Raw genomic sequence first — 14,453 nt, forward strand, 5'->3', positions numbered from 1 at the left:
CAACAGGAAAACAAGAGCTCAACTAAGGCTTTAAAGACAATAAAGCCACCCTGAGTTGTCAATAAAGTGATATTTTAAAAGGCAAAGTAATTAAAGCATTGATACAGATGAAAGAGGCAGAAAAGTAGGAAAAGACCCCTTTGGAGCCAAAATACACATGAGGAACATATAATCTACATTCTTTTTTAATGATTGTATCTTTCCTATTTCAGAATAAAAGATCATTCAGATATACAAAAGGCATGCGAAGTGTTCAATAAAAAAATGAACCTGAGTGATGATACTCTCTACAATTACAAGTCAAAAAGGAAAAACAAAGATTCTCATGATGGGGAATTTACAACAAATCGAATCAGAATCTCAAAACAACCTCCTCCTATCCCACCAGCGTTTGGGAGCAGAAGGATCTTTAGCTGGTTTCGGCATATCATGAAAGTCCACCATTATAATCCTTCTCTTGGCATTTTTTTGCTCAGCAACCCTTTCCTCAAATTTTCTTTTACTTGATTCAAACTTCATTCCCGAACTCTTCATATCGTTGATGCTTTGTGTTGTTTTTTCCATTAATGGTTTTGCAACTGTAGAGCTTTGTGTTACTTTTTGCACTGGCCTTGCAACTGTAGAGCTTTGTGCTGGTTTTTGCATTGGTCTTGCAACTCTATAGCTTTGTGTTGTTTTCTGATTTGGTCTTGTAATTGCACTGCAGTTTCTCTGTTTCTGTAACTGTTCTCCTCCCTCAAGCCTTTTCATCTGTGGGGAATAATCTTGTTTTTCTTCTACGCGAGTGATATCCTCGTTCATCTTCCTTGAACTTCCTGGAGATTTTTCGATTGCCGATCCTGTGACACAACTCATGTTCTTGCTTTCGGTACTGTCGGACCGACACTTCCCTGCTTCTGTTTTCTTTTCTTTATCACTATCAACATGTTTGTGTTGAACCTTGTCGTCAACGTCCCCAGTCTTCTTTAAACTTAGTTTTACTTTCAATACAGTAGATCTTGGCTTACAGAGGTTGTAGTTCCCTTGTCGCCCAAGAATATGGCCTGTTTCTTGAAACCTAGAAGAAGAACTCTTCTCCGACTGGTGGAGATCATCAACAGAGAACAGAATATGGCCTGTTTCAATATCAGCTTCTTGAAACCTAGAAGAAGAACTCTTCTCCGTCTGCCGGAGATCATCAACATTCTGTCGATTTCTTCATCATCTTCGATATCACTGCCACTATTGATTTCTTCATCACCAACATCTGGTTTTTCCGGATTCAACAACATCATTAATAATTCATCTTTGTGCTTCTTGAGCTTTGTAGGGTGCTTCCATGCACCAACTTGTATAGCTGCTTTAATTAACTGTACTATATCTGGCTTCTTCTCTATGGCAAAATGGTTTAGAAACAATGCTTCTAAATCCATTTCTAACTACACTCTCTACAATAACTCTATTAAGTGAACTAAAAACTGAAAGATATTTTGTTTGGCAGCCGCTTAACCTCACTCATCGTACATTTATACACCCTAGTTTGGAAGTAAATTAGAACGTATGTTTCCTACATGGTTTAGGTTTAGGAGTGCAAGCAAATTAATCTTATTTTCCCCACGTAACTTGCACGAAAATTTATCTTTTTCCTTCACACATTTCAACTAAGATACCCTTTTACTTGTCTTTCTTCAAGTAATGCAAAAATTAGAGAATATACATTAAAATATTAAATGAATGCAAAATATAAAAACAAAAATAAATTGTTTGTTAATTTGTAATAAGTTTTTATATAGTTAGTACAACTCAAAATCAAATAATTACTCCTGTAAAACAAAAAAGAAAAATGGCAAAGGATTTCCAAACCAAACCAAGAAAACTTACCATCGTTTTTAAGCTGCTAGAAATAGTATAATGAAATTAATTATCTATTTCTCTTAATAATAGAGGATAAATAATACAACACATATATTGCTTCCAATTGGTTAAATATACATTGATCAATTAAGAATTGATATTATAGTTTCCCTATATGATATTTTTATAGGGAATCTGACGGGAACGTACCAACAAAAGTCACTATTTATCAATAACTAGCCATTTTAGTGATGCTACCAAATAGCCAAAAAAGAAATTATCATATTAAAAAATTAGGTAGGATATATTGTTGCTTCAGCTTACCAAGGATATGATCCACGATAAGAAGGTGTGAAGATCGAGGAACAGAGTTGTAGGTTGATTGATAGTAGTGTGTTCCTTCGAAGCTTACCAGTAGTACTAGGACTATTTTTGTATTTTTTTTGTCATTGTTCTTTATTATTACATCCTGTTTCATTTGCGCTTGTTACCATATTACATAGTTGTGACCATTGTTTGCTACTATTGGTTGCTTTATCTTATCTCCACCATTCCTTGAGCCGAAGGTCTATCGGAAACAACCTCTATATCTTTATAAGGTAGGGGTAAGGTCTGCTACACATAGATATGGCAAACGAGGCGGTACGGATTTAAAGCTATACGGGGTGGTGCAGGTTTAAATTTATGCGGGGCGGGGCGAGTGGGACGGGTTAAAATACTTTTAATAGAAACTGATGCGGGGAGGGGCGGGTTGCGAGTCTATGCGGGTGAAGAATTTATGGGGTCATTTTGCCTTTTAAGTCTTCATCTCCAATAGGTAATGCTGATCAGATCCTGCATCCTTATTTAGTAACAACAAGCTCTTTGATTCTGTTGGTGCATGGTGTGGACGAGATGAATCAGGAACATTCGTGACTCGTTTTGTCCGCTATTGTGGTAATAATTTTAAACTACTTTATAATTCAATTTTGTAGATTATCGTTTCAATTTTAAAAACTAAAACTGGATGTATTATGTTGACATTTTCCAGTGTCACTTTCAAGAGAAACTAAGAAGCTAAACATAAAAAATTGTTGTTTTAAGATGCTGCATCATACTTCTTGTTGTTGTGTTAATTAGAGGCCTTCGGTTAAGTAGAAGTGCATTGTATCCTTTAGAGGGCAAGAGCAAAGGCAGAAACAAAGAAGGCAAGAGAAACACATAATGTTAATTACAACCAATTTTGCTTTTGAAAGTTTGATCATATATTCGTTTGCCATTTAATTAATCTTCTTTGCTGAGAAAACAGACTGATTGATTAACAAGAAAGTAAAAATAAATAAACAAAATGAAAAAAAAACTTATGCAGTGCGGGGCAGGGCGGGTGGACGCGGGTGAAAATACTATGCGGGGCGGGACGAGGCGGGTTGAGATCTTCGCGGGTTTATGCGGATTTGCCCCGCAACCGCACCGCACTGCACCACTTTCCATCCCTAACTACACACTCCCCAGACCCCATCCCCCGTTTAGACAAGAGGGATTGCTAAGATAGTAAGCAACCTCCACTACCAACCAAGAGGTTGTGAGTTCGAGTCTCCCCAAGAGCAAGGTGGGAAGTTCTTAGAGGGACGGATGCTGGGGGTCTATTTGGAAACAGCCTCTCTACCTCAGGGTAGGGGTAAGGTCTGCGTACACATTACCCTCCCCAGACCCCACTAAGTGGTATTATACTGTGTTGTTGTTGTTGTTGTTGTTGTTGTTGTTGTTGTTGTTGTTGTTGTTGCATACAACATTAAAAAAATATAGGCAATTTTTTCCCAATGGGTATTGTATATTATTCGTTGAAAACAAATAGATAAAGCAATATACAAAATTTGCCAAAGTTTAAATATGAGATAGACTAGTCTGGAGTCAAATTACCAATGATATACAATATAAAAAAATTAGACAAAAAAGAATTTTTTTTCAATGTATATATTGGATTCGGTAAAAACATATAGATAAGACAATATACAAAATTTGAGCACGATTCGAGGTGATTTGAATTGTTTTGGTATCAAAGTTCGTAATCAAAGTCGAGTTTTAAAAATTATTCTGCGACACATGTATTAAGCATGTATCACACATGTATCTTACACACAAGTATACTTGGATATATATGTGATACACATATGATATACATAGATACACAAATGATATACTGTGTAATACACATATCATCTTTTTCCATATTCATATTCTATTTCGAATTTTCAATTTAAACCATCTCAAACTTCACCGAATTATCCCAAAATTGAGATTTAAACTGCTTAAGATGTACTCAATCTATCCGACAATACTCACTCAAGAGAAAGCAAAAAATTAACTTTTTTTTAAATACAAATAGCTAATTGGCTAATATTGGTAGCATTTGGCTAATGTAAGTAATATTTGTAAGCACGTAATTTTTGACCCGCGCAAATTTTAAAGTTAGTTTTAGTATTTTAATATTTTTAAAATATTTACTTGAGTTTATTTTAACATAATTTTAATCTTTTACTTTTAGTCCTAAGACATAAATTAAAAAATAAATATATAAAATAGTTTTATTTATCGTGTTTATCGCTTTTATATATTTTCATCTTTAGTTTAAGATCAATTAGTATATTTTTATTCATGATATCTTAATTTTATCATGACTTTAGCCTGTCTTCTTTACATAAAAATACAAAACACAAAAATACAAAATTTTAAAAATACAAAAAAAAAAATAGTTTCATTTTAAAATTTTGTTTATTTACTTAACTAAGTTAAATTAACATTTTGGCAGGACTTTTTGAGTTTGTCTTTGTCCAACAAGAAAATTTGTAAGCCCAAAGGTGTGAGTCCATCTCTTTTAACTTAAATTCATTATACTAGAGTCCAATTTGGAAGCCCAAATCTTGTGAGCCCATACCCCATTTTCATTAATGAGATAAAAAAACCTAGAGCTTGTTTTGGCATCAGCTGTTTTGGACACAATGAGAGGCTTCTTCTTCAACCTTAGACAATAATACAAACCCTAGAGACCAAGACACAAACAGACAGACCCTCCCAGTCATGTTCGACTATTTTTGCTTCTTCATCTTCAAGCTTCAGCCTTAGACCTCTTTCATTTTCTTCTTCATCTCCAAGCCACAACAATGCTGGCGATTCTCAATCAGTCGACCCGCCACCCCCGCCTGACTGGACGCCGGCGACCACCCTTATCAAACCGGCGAAAACTCCATCTCCCTCACGCCATCTCCTTCTTCTCCACACTAAACAGCCGCTAGCCCTACTCCAAAAAACGCAGCAACTAGAGCTGCTCAAACTGTCACAAAACCTGCTGGAATACCATCGTTTTTAGCCCAAAACCTCCATTAAAGTGGTCCTATTTATCGAGGTTTCATCAGCGAGATTCCGGTCGTCGAAGGTCAGCTCAAGGTTCCGGCCAGAGTTCGACGAGGTATTCTGGCGAGGTTTTTCAGTTTGGATCTTGTGCGCGGGTTTCTTAGCATCGTTTAACTGTCCGACAATCGGATTTCATATCTGTTCAAGGTTCAGCTCGCTTATTTTGTTCGTAGTTTGGTCATCATGTTGAATTCCAGTTCATCAATCTGTTGTTAAGAGAAATTTTGCTCGCCAAAAGGTTTATTCTTTTCCTCTATATCATCAGTTTGTTCAATATATTTTGGAAGTTTGTTCAGTTTGTTTGTGATGATGAAATTCCTGCCAAGTATGAAATTGTCCTCTTAATACATAGAATCGAGCTTTGTTTGGAGTTTGAATGATTGGCTGCTGGGTTAGTTAAAATAATTAAGTTAAAGGACATTAGTGACATGAATTAGAAGTACTGCATCTAGTAGTGGGGTTGGGAACTTGAGATTAAAAAATGCAATTTGTATGTGCTGTACTCCTTGTCACATTTTACCTTTTTATTTCTATTTACCCACTAGTAGTATGCTTAGGCCGGCAACACTCGGGTAGGAAAGCCTTATGATTTTGCTAGTTTCGAGGCGAGAGGTCGTTCCCTTAGTTAAATTTATCCGAAAAATACCCCGAAGGAGTTGTATATATATTTTTTCCGGGGTTTGCCCCAAGGTATTTGTATTTTGAGGCCAAGAGCAAAACTCGTGGTACTTTTATTCTTGTTTTATATTTATTTTATTTTATTAGGTGGGACGACCTCAAGCCTTTTTGATTGTTTATTTTCTTTTGTGTGTTTTTTTTACCTCAATCTGAACATTCTTTAAAGCCAACTTGATCATGTACGCAACCGTACTAGTTACGGGACTTGGGGAGAGCCTAACACCTTCTCCCCGAGTCAAATGAACCCCCTTACCCGAATCTCTAGTGCGGACTCAATTTGGAGTCCAAAGTGTTTTAAAGGAATTTTTTTTAAAAAAACAGTGACCTGGCACACCGAAATCAAATGTCAGGTGGCGAATCTGAGTTATTTCCTTTTGAACACAATTTTGTCACTTTCTAATTGAAAACCCTTTTCATGCTTTACCAATTTTTTTTATTTATTAAGAGGGTTAAATGAAGTTTGTTAAAAAAGGAGTGTGGCATCTCTGGCGACTCTGCTGGGGACTTGCAGGTTCGAGCTGGTACTTGATCTTGTTGGCTTTTAGGATATTCGGTTGAGGTTTTTGTTTTCTTTATTTGTTTTGTTTATTTGCTTTGTTTGTCTTATTTCCTTGTTTTGTTGGTTATTTGTTTATCGCTTTACTTAATGTGTTACTGCTTTATAAACTGTCATCATTTGCATAAACATGGGTTTTCTTTCTGCAACAAGTCTCAGAGTACGCGTCGCGTGCACGAACTCTTTGTTGAGTCACCCTTAATTTAGGAGGGGGGGGGGGGGGGCGTCGGACGTATGGAGTGGGTGGAAAGCTTGAGCAACCACCATCGACCATACACTCCCCCAAATTGCCTTGTTAGTGAACCCCAAACTTAGGTCAGCCTTTAGGTCATTTTTATTTGCATCATGTCATTCGGACCTAGTAGGGTTCGGTCCCAGGCACCGTGTCCCTTTGTAGGAAACCTATCCAAATTTTGTCAAAATGGGCCCGTGGCCCAAAAAGACATTCAATCATTTCCATGTGATACATGTTGCATCTTTGAGGGTAAAAAGGTTATTTGGCGGACCGATATTTGGTAAAGAAGGGTGAAAAATGAAGCAAGTAGGGCCCGATTATATTTTTCTTTCACAACTTTTTCAAGAAAAGCCAAAAAAAATACAAAAAAAATGAAAAATCCAAAAAGATTTTACACTTTTCCATCATTTTCCAAAAATAAAAAAAAATATATCCAAAAAGATTTTACATTATCTATCATTTTTCAAAAACAAAAAATATATTTTATTTCCAAATTAGTATCATTTTTTAAAGCTTTCTCTCATATCCAATCTTCCCGAACTACGCGAACCTGATTCTCGTCTTTCGGGACGTGATACGTAGGCAACCCACATAGGGTCCGGTCTTCCTAGTAAGTCTTAGTTGCTTGGCTTTGCGAGGTCTTAGCCATGTCTTGCATGTTTAGCCACTTTTGGTCACATTGACCATTCTTGTAAAATGGGGTCATTTTCGCAAAAGTGGTTCAATAACCCATGTCTTAGGATCTTAAGTCCACAACTAGGTGTCATATTACTTTTAGGTCCGTCCTTATTGTGTTTGCATCTTTAGCCACTTCTGGCCATATCAGCCATTTTTGCAAAATGGGTCATTCTTGCAAATTAATTTTGAGCCATGATTATCAGGAGTTTGATTTCATATAAGCCTTAGTGAGGTATATTTTCATGTCTTAGAGGTCACCTTTGTTGAGTTTGCATCTCTAGCCACTTTTGGCCATATCGGTTGTTTTTGCAAAATGGGTTATTTCTGCAAACTAATTTTTGGGCCAGATTGGTTGGAGTTTGAGTCCATTAACTTTATTTAATCTTATTCAGGCATGGATTCTTTCGCAACAGCTTGAGCATGACAGACGCCCCAGGACCATTCTAGTCAAGACCATTGCATGCACGAGCTGACTGAAGAAACTTTTTATTTTTTAGTCTATTTGATGTTGTCTTTTAATTATTAGTCTTGTACAGTAGTATCGAGTCTGTCAGTCTAGTTAAGATTTTTGAGTCTTTTGTTATATTACTTCCTGTTTTGTATTTAAAAAACCAAAAAAATTATAAATGATAAATTCAAAAAGATTTCTATTTTTAGTTTATTTTGTCCATTACTTTTTTCAGAACTACGCTTGATCTGATTCATGAGGGACATGATACGTAGGCAACCTACATAGGGTTCGATCGAATCATTTTTTTTTTAAAAAAAGAATGAAGTTGTGGGACGTGAGAAATGAGAGGAAAGAAAAGAGCGATCATAAGAAAGAAAAGATGGGGAAAGAAATGAAAAACCAAGCGGTGTTAGAAAGGAAAATGAAGAGGAAATGGGGCAAGAAGAATGAAATTAGGATGATGCCAAATGACCTTGCGACCCTCGAAGCCATTCTACAACCGTTAATTGTTGCTAGGGGTATTGCATGCAATGTGATATTTCTATCTGATAAATGTCCTAACGCTAACATGTTGGCTTTATTTTGCTCCTCTTTGTTACTTTCATTATAACAGAGGGTGGTTAGTTTGTGGCATTTTGGTGATTTGTCCATACAACACAAGGTCAAAAAGCAAGGAAGCTATGACTAGCAAAGACTTGGATATAGGAGTTGTCGACCCCTCGAGGGATATTGTGGAGTCGGAATCACCATGCCACAGCTAGCAGTGGTGCATAGGAAAACTCATGAGTCACAATTTGCTACCCAGAAAGAACAATACCACTCTCCTGAGTACCACTCTTACCTATTTGATCTTCCTGCAAAGATTGAGAAGTCTGGCCCAAAGGTAGCATCGGAAGAAATAACCCAAAGACTGAAAAGCTTAGAACAACAGTTGAAAAACATGCAAGGGCCGACAGGTCAGAAGAGTATTGCCTTCAAGGATCTATGTATGTTCCTCGATGTTCGTTTGCCACTTGGTTTCAAGACTCCCAAATTTGAAATGTATGATGGACATGGAGACCCCATAGCCCACCTGAAAAGGTATTGCAATAAACTGAGAGGTGCGGGAGAAAATGAAGAATTATTGATGGCTTATTTTGGGGAAAGCCTTACGAGTGTAGCCTCCGAATGGTTTATGGGTCAAGACATATCTTGTTGGTATGTCTGGGATGACATGGCATATTCCTTTGTCAAACAGTTCCAATATAACATCGACATTACCCCAGACCACAATTCCCTTTCAAATCTGAAGAAGAAACCGACTGAAAGTTTCCAGAAATATGCCATTAAATAGAGAGAACAAGCTGCTAGAGTCAAGCCACCCATGGATGACCACGAGCTAATCACTGTCTTCCTTCAGGCTCAAGAGCCCAATTACTTTCAAAACATGATGTCCGCAGTTAGCAAATCATTCTCGAAAGCAATCAAAATGGGAGAAATGGTAGAGAATGGCCTCAAGACAGGAAAAATTATAAGTCAAGCAACTCTCAAAGCTGCATCTCAGGCTGTCCAAATTGAATATGGTAATTTTAGTGGCACAAGTGAGAAGGTTGAAGAAATCATGATGACATCAAGGTCGAGAAGAGGTCCTAGAAGAACATCTCGAAGGCATGACCAGCCTCGTTTGTTTTTTGACAATTCACTTGAGAACCCACAGTACTCTGTTGCTCCATCCCAGTATGTTGTCCAGCCACCAAGACACCCCAGAAGGTGAGCACCATCACCATAAAATCTCTACCAGCCTCCACAAAATTTTAAAGTGTCCTATAACCCACATCCAAGCCATAGGGACAGAGGTAAAAAAGGTTGAAGGATAATTTTACACCGATAGAAGAGTCATATGCAAACTTGTTTGAGAAACTAAAGCATTATGACCTGATTGCACCTATTCCTCCGAATCATGCGGATAAGCGTGCAAGAAGCTTTGACCCTTCTAAAAGGTGTGAATACCGTTCCAATACCCAGGGGCACAATGTCGAAAGTTGTCGGGATTTGAAAAGAGATATAGAAAGAATGATTCAGGAAGGGATAATTGTGGTCCGGGACAATGACACCCAGAACATTGCACATAATCCTTTACCTGTACATGATGATGCACACTTTGTGGGGATGATGCATGGTAACACGGAGTATGAGAATCCTCTTAGAAACTTGCTGACTGAAGTTAATGATATTGAAACTGGTAAAGGTCCCAGTAATTTTGATGTGCAGTCCAGTGGCTAAGATGTCGAGCTTGTCGATTGGAAAGACACTCCTTTCTTGGTCAGCCAAGGTGGAGTTTTGGTGGTTTATTTTGTTGTCATTTCTGTTGTCCGGGTTATTTCAGGGTTGTAATCCGGATATTGTCTTGTGGCTCAAACTCTTCTTCTTTTTGCCTAGTTTGTTTTATTGTAGTAACTCGTCTAGTGTTATCTAGGATTGTTCCAGGGTTATAACCCATGTCTATTTTGCTTGTTTTGTTCAAACCCTGTTCACCATCTGTCTAATGTAATCTCCTGTTTTCTGTTAGTTCTAGTCAGTTTTGTTTAGGTCACTTTTCCTTTTATAGTTCTTTTCACACTGACTCTAGTGGAACAACATGCACGCATAATTGTCAGCATGGTCTTGAAAGTTAGTCTAATCATGAAGCAATGATACAGTTTTAAACATGATAAAAAGAGGCTTTTGAGGAAAAAGTAAAGATTCACGCATTCTGAGAAACCTGAAGCTTGAATTGAGTGAAACTGAGGCAGTTAGTTTGGAAATCAAGAGGTTGATAAGGGCACGCAATAAGGAAATATCTTTCAAGTAGTTTGAGGTAAATCAGTCAGTGCTGAAATGCATTCTTCCACATCAAGATAATGTTGAGTCAAGTCTGCTTCGAACTGATAAGGGTCATTCATTGAGACAAAGGTATTGCCCATTGGCACTTTGTGTTTGTGTGGATGCCATCATACTATGTGTGATTTGTTTGCTTATCTTCAATTTCATGCTTGTACTTGGCATTTTTAAGTTTGGTATGACGAAGACATTTTATTCTACTACCCCAAACACTTTTATCTTTTGCTACCCCTTTTGAGCCTTAATTTGCTTTGTCCTATAACCCTCTATTGGAATCAGAAGTAGAGTTGGGAACTAGAAAAGAAAAAGAAAAAAGAAAAAGAAGGAAAAAAAAGAGGAAAAAAGAGAAAAAGGAGAAAGGAAAAAAAAACAACAACTTTGTCTTTTGAACTACGTTTGACCTGATTCTTGACACCTCAAGATATGTAGGCAGCCTTACGGTTCGGTCGCACCAAATAAAATATTTCATAATCCCCCGAAGTCAAGAGTGGGACAGTTTTTCTTAGAAATCCCATCAAAGCAAAAATCCAAAAAAAAATTCCCCAAACTCCAAGAAACTGGGGCAGAGGTTTTAATTTTGCCAAAAGGCCTGATTCCAAAAGTTGTAATTTTGAACCCTTTTCATCTTAAATTATTTTGAGCCTTCATGCCACCCTTTCTTTCTAACATGTCCAAAAGCCTACATTACGGTCCAAGAAAAGACCTTCCGACCAATTTTTGAGGATGCCAAATCAAGTTTTGGTGAAAGTATGATCTTCCTGCAACAAGGGTAATACCTGTGTTCTCAGCACAAAGAGAGAAAATGGTAAAATGAGAGAGTCTTATCGTTGAAAACCCTCATGGGCACCGTAAGGCGACGGTGAGTTGAGAAAAGAACAAAATGAGAAAGGCTTGATGGTGAAAACCTTCAGGGCACTACAAGTCGATTGAGGATTGTGGATGAAATAAGACAATTGAAGCGCTGAAGCCCAGTTTCACAACGAAGAGGTACAACAAGAGTTGAATATTAGACTTGCTTGAGAGATTAGGCCACTTAATCCAAAGGTGCACATCATGGTCATTAGAGTTGGTATCCACATCTGATAAGTTTCTACTTTGTAATTTTTTTGTTAGGTATCATCTCTTTCCCTTGTCCCTTATTTTGCTCCTCTTGTTTTGTTTGAGTCCTTTCTTGAGTGTGTTTGGTCAGAACAAGTAAGAAATGACTTCAAAATTTGCTACCAACTTTCCAATTGCACAAAACAAATTTGGCTAGCACATCAAAGTGGCATAAGTCAGGGAAAAGTGGTATGTGCACTGAGTTGGTAACAGTTAACATGCTTTGGGATTCATGTGAAATGCAAAGGTTCGGTAAATGTCAATTCATGATCAAAATACAACAGATAGAGGATATTGGGATCGAATGGAGCAGAGGTGTTTTTTTGTGATAAGGGTTGAAAGAAAATGGATAGTCGATAACAGTCAAGGCCTTCCAAGTTGAAACCAATGTTATCTTAGCAAGTGCAGAAGCAGCCACCTTCAAGGTCAAGGCCACAAACTAACCACCACATTTAAACTCACAAGTTTTCTTTGTTTGAAACAGGAACAAAGCAGTGCAAGCAAGTTGGTTCAAAAATAAGAAAGAAAAAAAAAGAAAGAAAAGAAAAGAAAAAAGAAAAAAAGAAGAGAAGAGCCGACAAAGAGAAGTTTCTCAAATCTTTGCCATCACCTGTCTTGCTAGTATGCATAAATGTTGCCATTGCTCCTCACATTTTTCCTCCTAGGATAAAAAAGTCCTAGTCTGATGGATTTTCCTCCCAATAGAGGTCTTAGTCTGATAAATTTTTCTCCTAAGATAGAAAACCTAGTCTGATGAATTTTCTCCTAGGATCAAAATCTTAGTCTGATGAATCTTTCTCCTAAGATGACAAAAAGACCTAGTCTGATGAATTTTCTCCTAGGATCAAATCTTAGTCTGATGAATCTTTCTCCTAAGATAACAAAAAGACCTAGTCTGACGAATTTTCTCCTAGGATCAAAATCTTAGTCTGATGAATCTTTCTCCTAAGATAACAGGAAACCTAGTCTGATGAACTTTCTCCTAGGATCAAAATTTTAGTCTAATGAATCTTTCTCCTAAGATAACAAAAAGACCTAGTCTGATGAATTTTCTCCTAGGATCAAATCTTAGTCTGATGAATCTTTCTCCTAAGATAACAAAAAAGGGACCTAGTCTGATGAATTTTTTCCTAGGATTGAAATCTTAGTCTGATGAATTATTCTCCTAAGATAGAAAACCTAATATCTTAAATTTTCTATTAGGATCGAAATCTTAGTCTGATGAATCTTTCTCCTAAGATAGAAGACCTAGTCTGATGAATTTGTTAGTCAAATATTCTTGGTTTGATTCACGGTAGACGCACATCCCAATCAAGTCTTTAGTTTTACTCTCATCATTGCATCAATAGCATAGGTGATTTACAGTTTTGCTAACAACTCACAAATCTTCCTAGTGCAATTTGGGGCAGAAAATTTTGTTTGTTTTGTTGTTTTGATTGCAGGCACCCACCTGAAGAACGAGGGAAGACATTTCAGAGTTCATTTTAGAGTCATTTCAAGTTTCAAGTCAGTAGCAGACACCCACCTGAAGAGCGAGGGAAGTCATTTTAGAATTTAATTCAACTTAGAAGTAGCAGAAGCTCGTGGCAAGAATTCGAGTCAACAGTCCGAGGTGACCAACAGAAGTAGTCAACTAGCACCTACAGCTAGCGAGCGTCAAGGTTCAAATCTAAAGTCTGCATGAAGAACCATTCAAGACTCAAGATCAAGCTTCAGAAGACTTATAGATAGGAATTTTGTAACTCATAGCTGACAGGCTTAGTTAGTCTTTTTCAATTTTTTTTAATTTAATTTTGGTGTAATAACATGACCGCAGACCGGAACCTCGACGGAATGGCACCTCGACCGTCTCTCCACCTCGGTATCTCCATCACCTCGTTCACTTCTGAACTACACGTGGCCTGATTCCTTTATAGCCAAGGATATGTAGCCAGCTCAAATACCAGGGCTCGGTCACAATCTTTTTAGTCATCTTTATTTTCTTTTGAATAAGCGTCGGGTCATAAATCAATTATGTTGCTTATTATTCTTTGCTCCGAAAACTCTTCGTGTTTCCAAGCAAAGAGGGGCAACTGTAAGCACATAATTTTTGACCCGCACAAATTATAAAGTTAGTTTTAGTATTTTAATATTTTTAAAATATTTACTTGAGTTTATTTTAACATAATTTTAATCTTTTACTTTTAGTCCTAAGACATAAATTAAAAAATAAATATATAAAATAGTTTTATTTATCGTGTTTATCGCTTTTATATATTTTTATCTTTAGTTTAAGATCAATTAGTATATTTTTATTCATGGTATCTTAATTTTATCATGATTTTAGCCTGTTTTCTTTAATAAAAATATAAAATACAAAAATACAAAAAAAAAATAGTTTCATTTTAAAATTTTGTTTATTTACTTAACTAAGTTTAATTAACATTTTGGTAGGATTTTTTGAGTTTGTCTTTGTCCAACAAGAAAATTTGTAGGCCCAAAGGTGTGAGTCCATCTCTTTTAACTTAAACTCATTATACTCGAGTCCAATTTGGAAGCCCAAATCTTGTGAGCCCATACCCCATTTTCATTAATGAGATAAAAAAACCTAGAGCTAGTTTTGGCATCAGCCGTTTTGGACACAAGGAGAGGCTTCTTCTTCAACCTTAGACAACAATACAAACCCTAGAGACCAA

The 14,453-nt window shown here is 36.8% G+C and overlaps 1 long non-coding RNA gene across 1 annotated transcript; it reads left to right on the forward strand.

Annotated features, from left to right (window-relative positions):
- Nucleotides 1-4,688: 4,688 nt before the first annotated feature.
- Nucleotides 4,689-8,026, forward strand: LOC142176431 (uncharacterized). The gene is made up of 2 exons (XR_012705041.1): nucleotides 4,689-5,461; nucleotides 7,763-8,026. It is a non-coding gene; the product is annotated as an uncharacterized LOC142176431 (long non-coding RNA).
- The last annotated feature ends 6,427 nt before the right edge of the window (nucleotides 8,027-14,453 follow it).

The sequence above is a fragment of the Nicotiana tabacum genome, chromosome 22 (assembly GCF_000715075.1).
Source record: "Nicotiana tabacum cultivar K326 chromosome 22, ASM71507v2, whole genome shotgun sequence".
NCBI lineage: Eukaryota > Viridiplantae > Streptophyta > Magnoliopsida > Solanales > Solanaceae > Nicotiana > Nicotiana tabacum.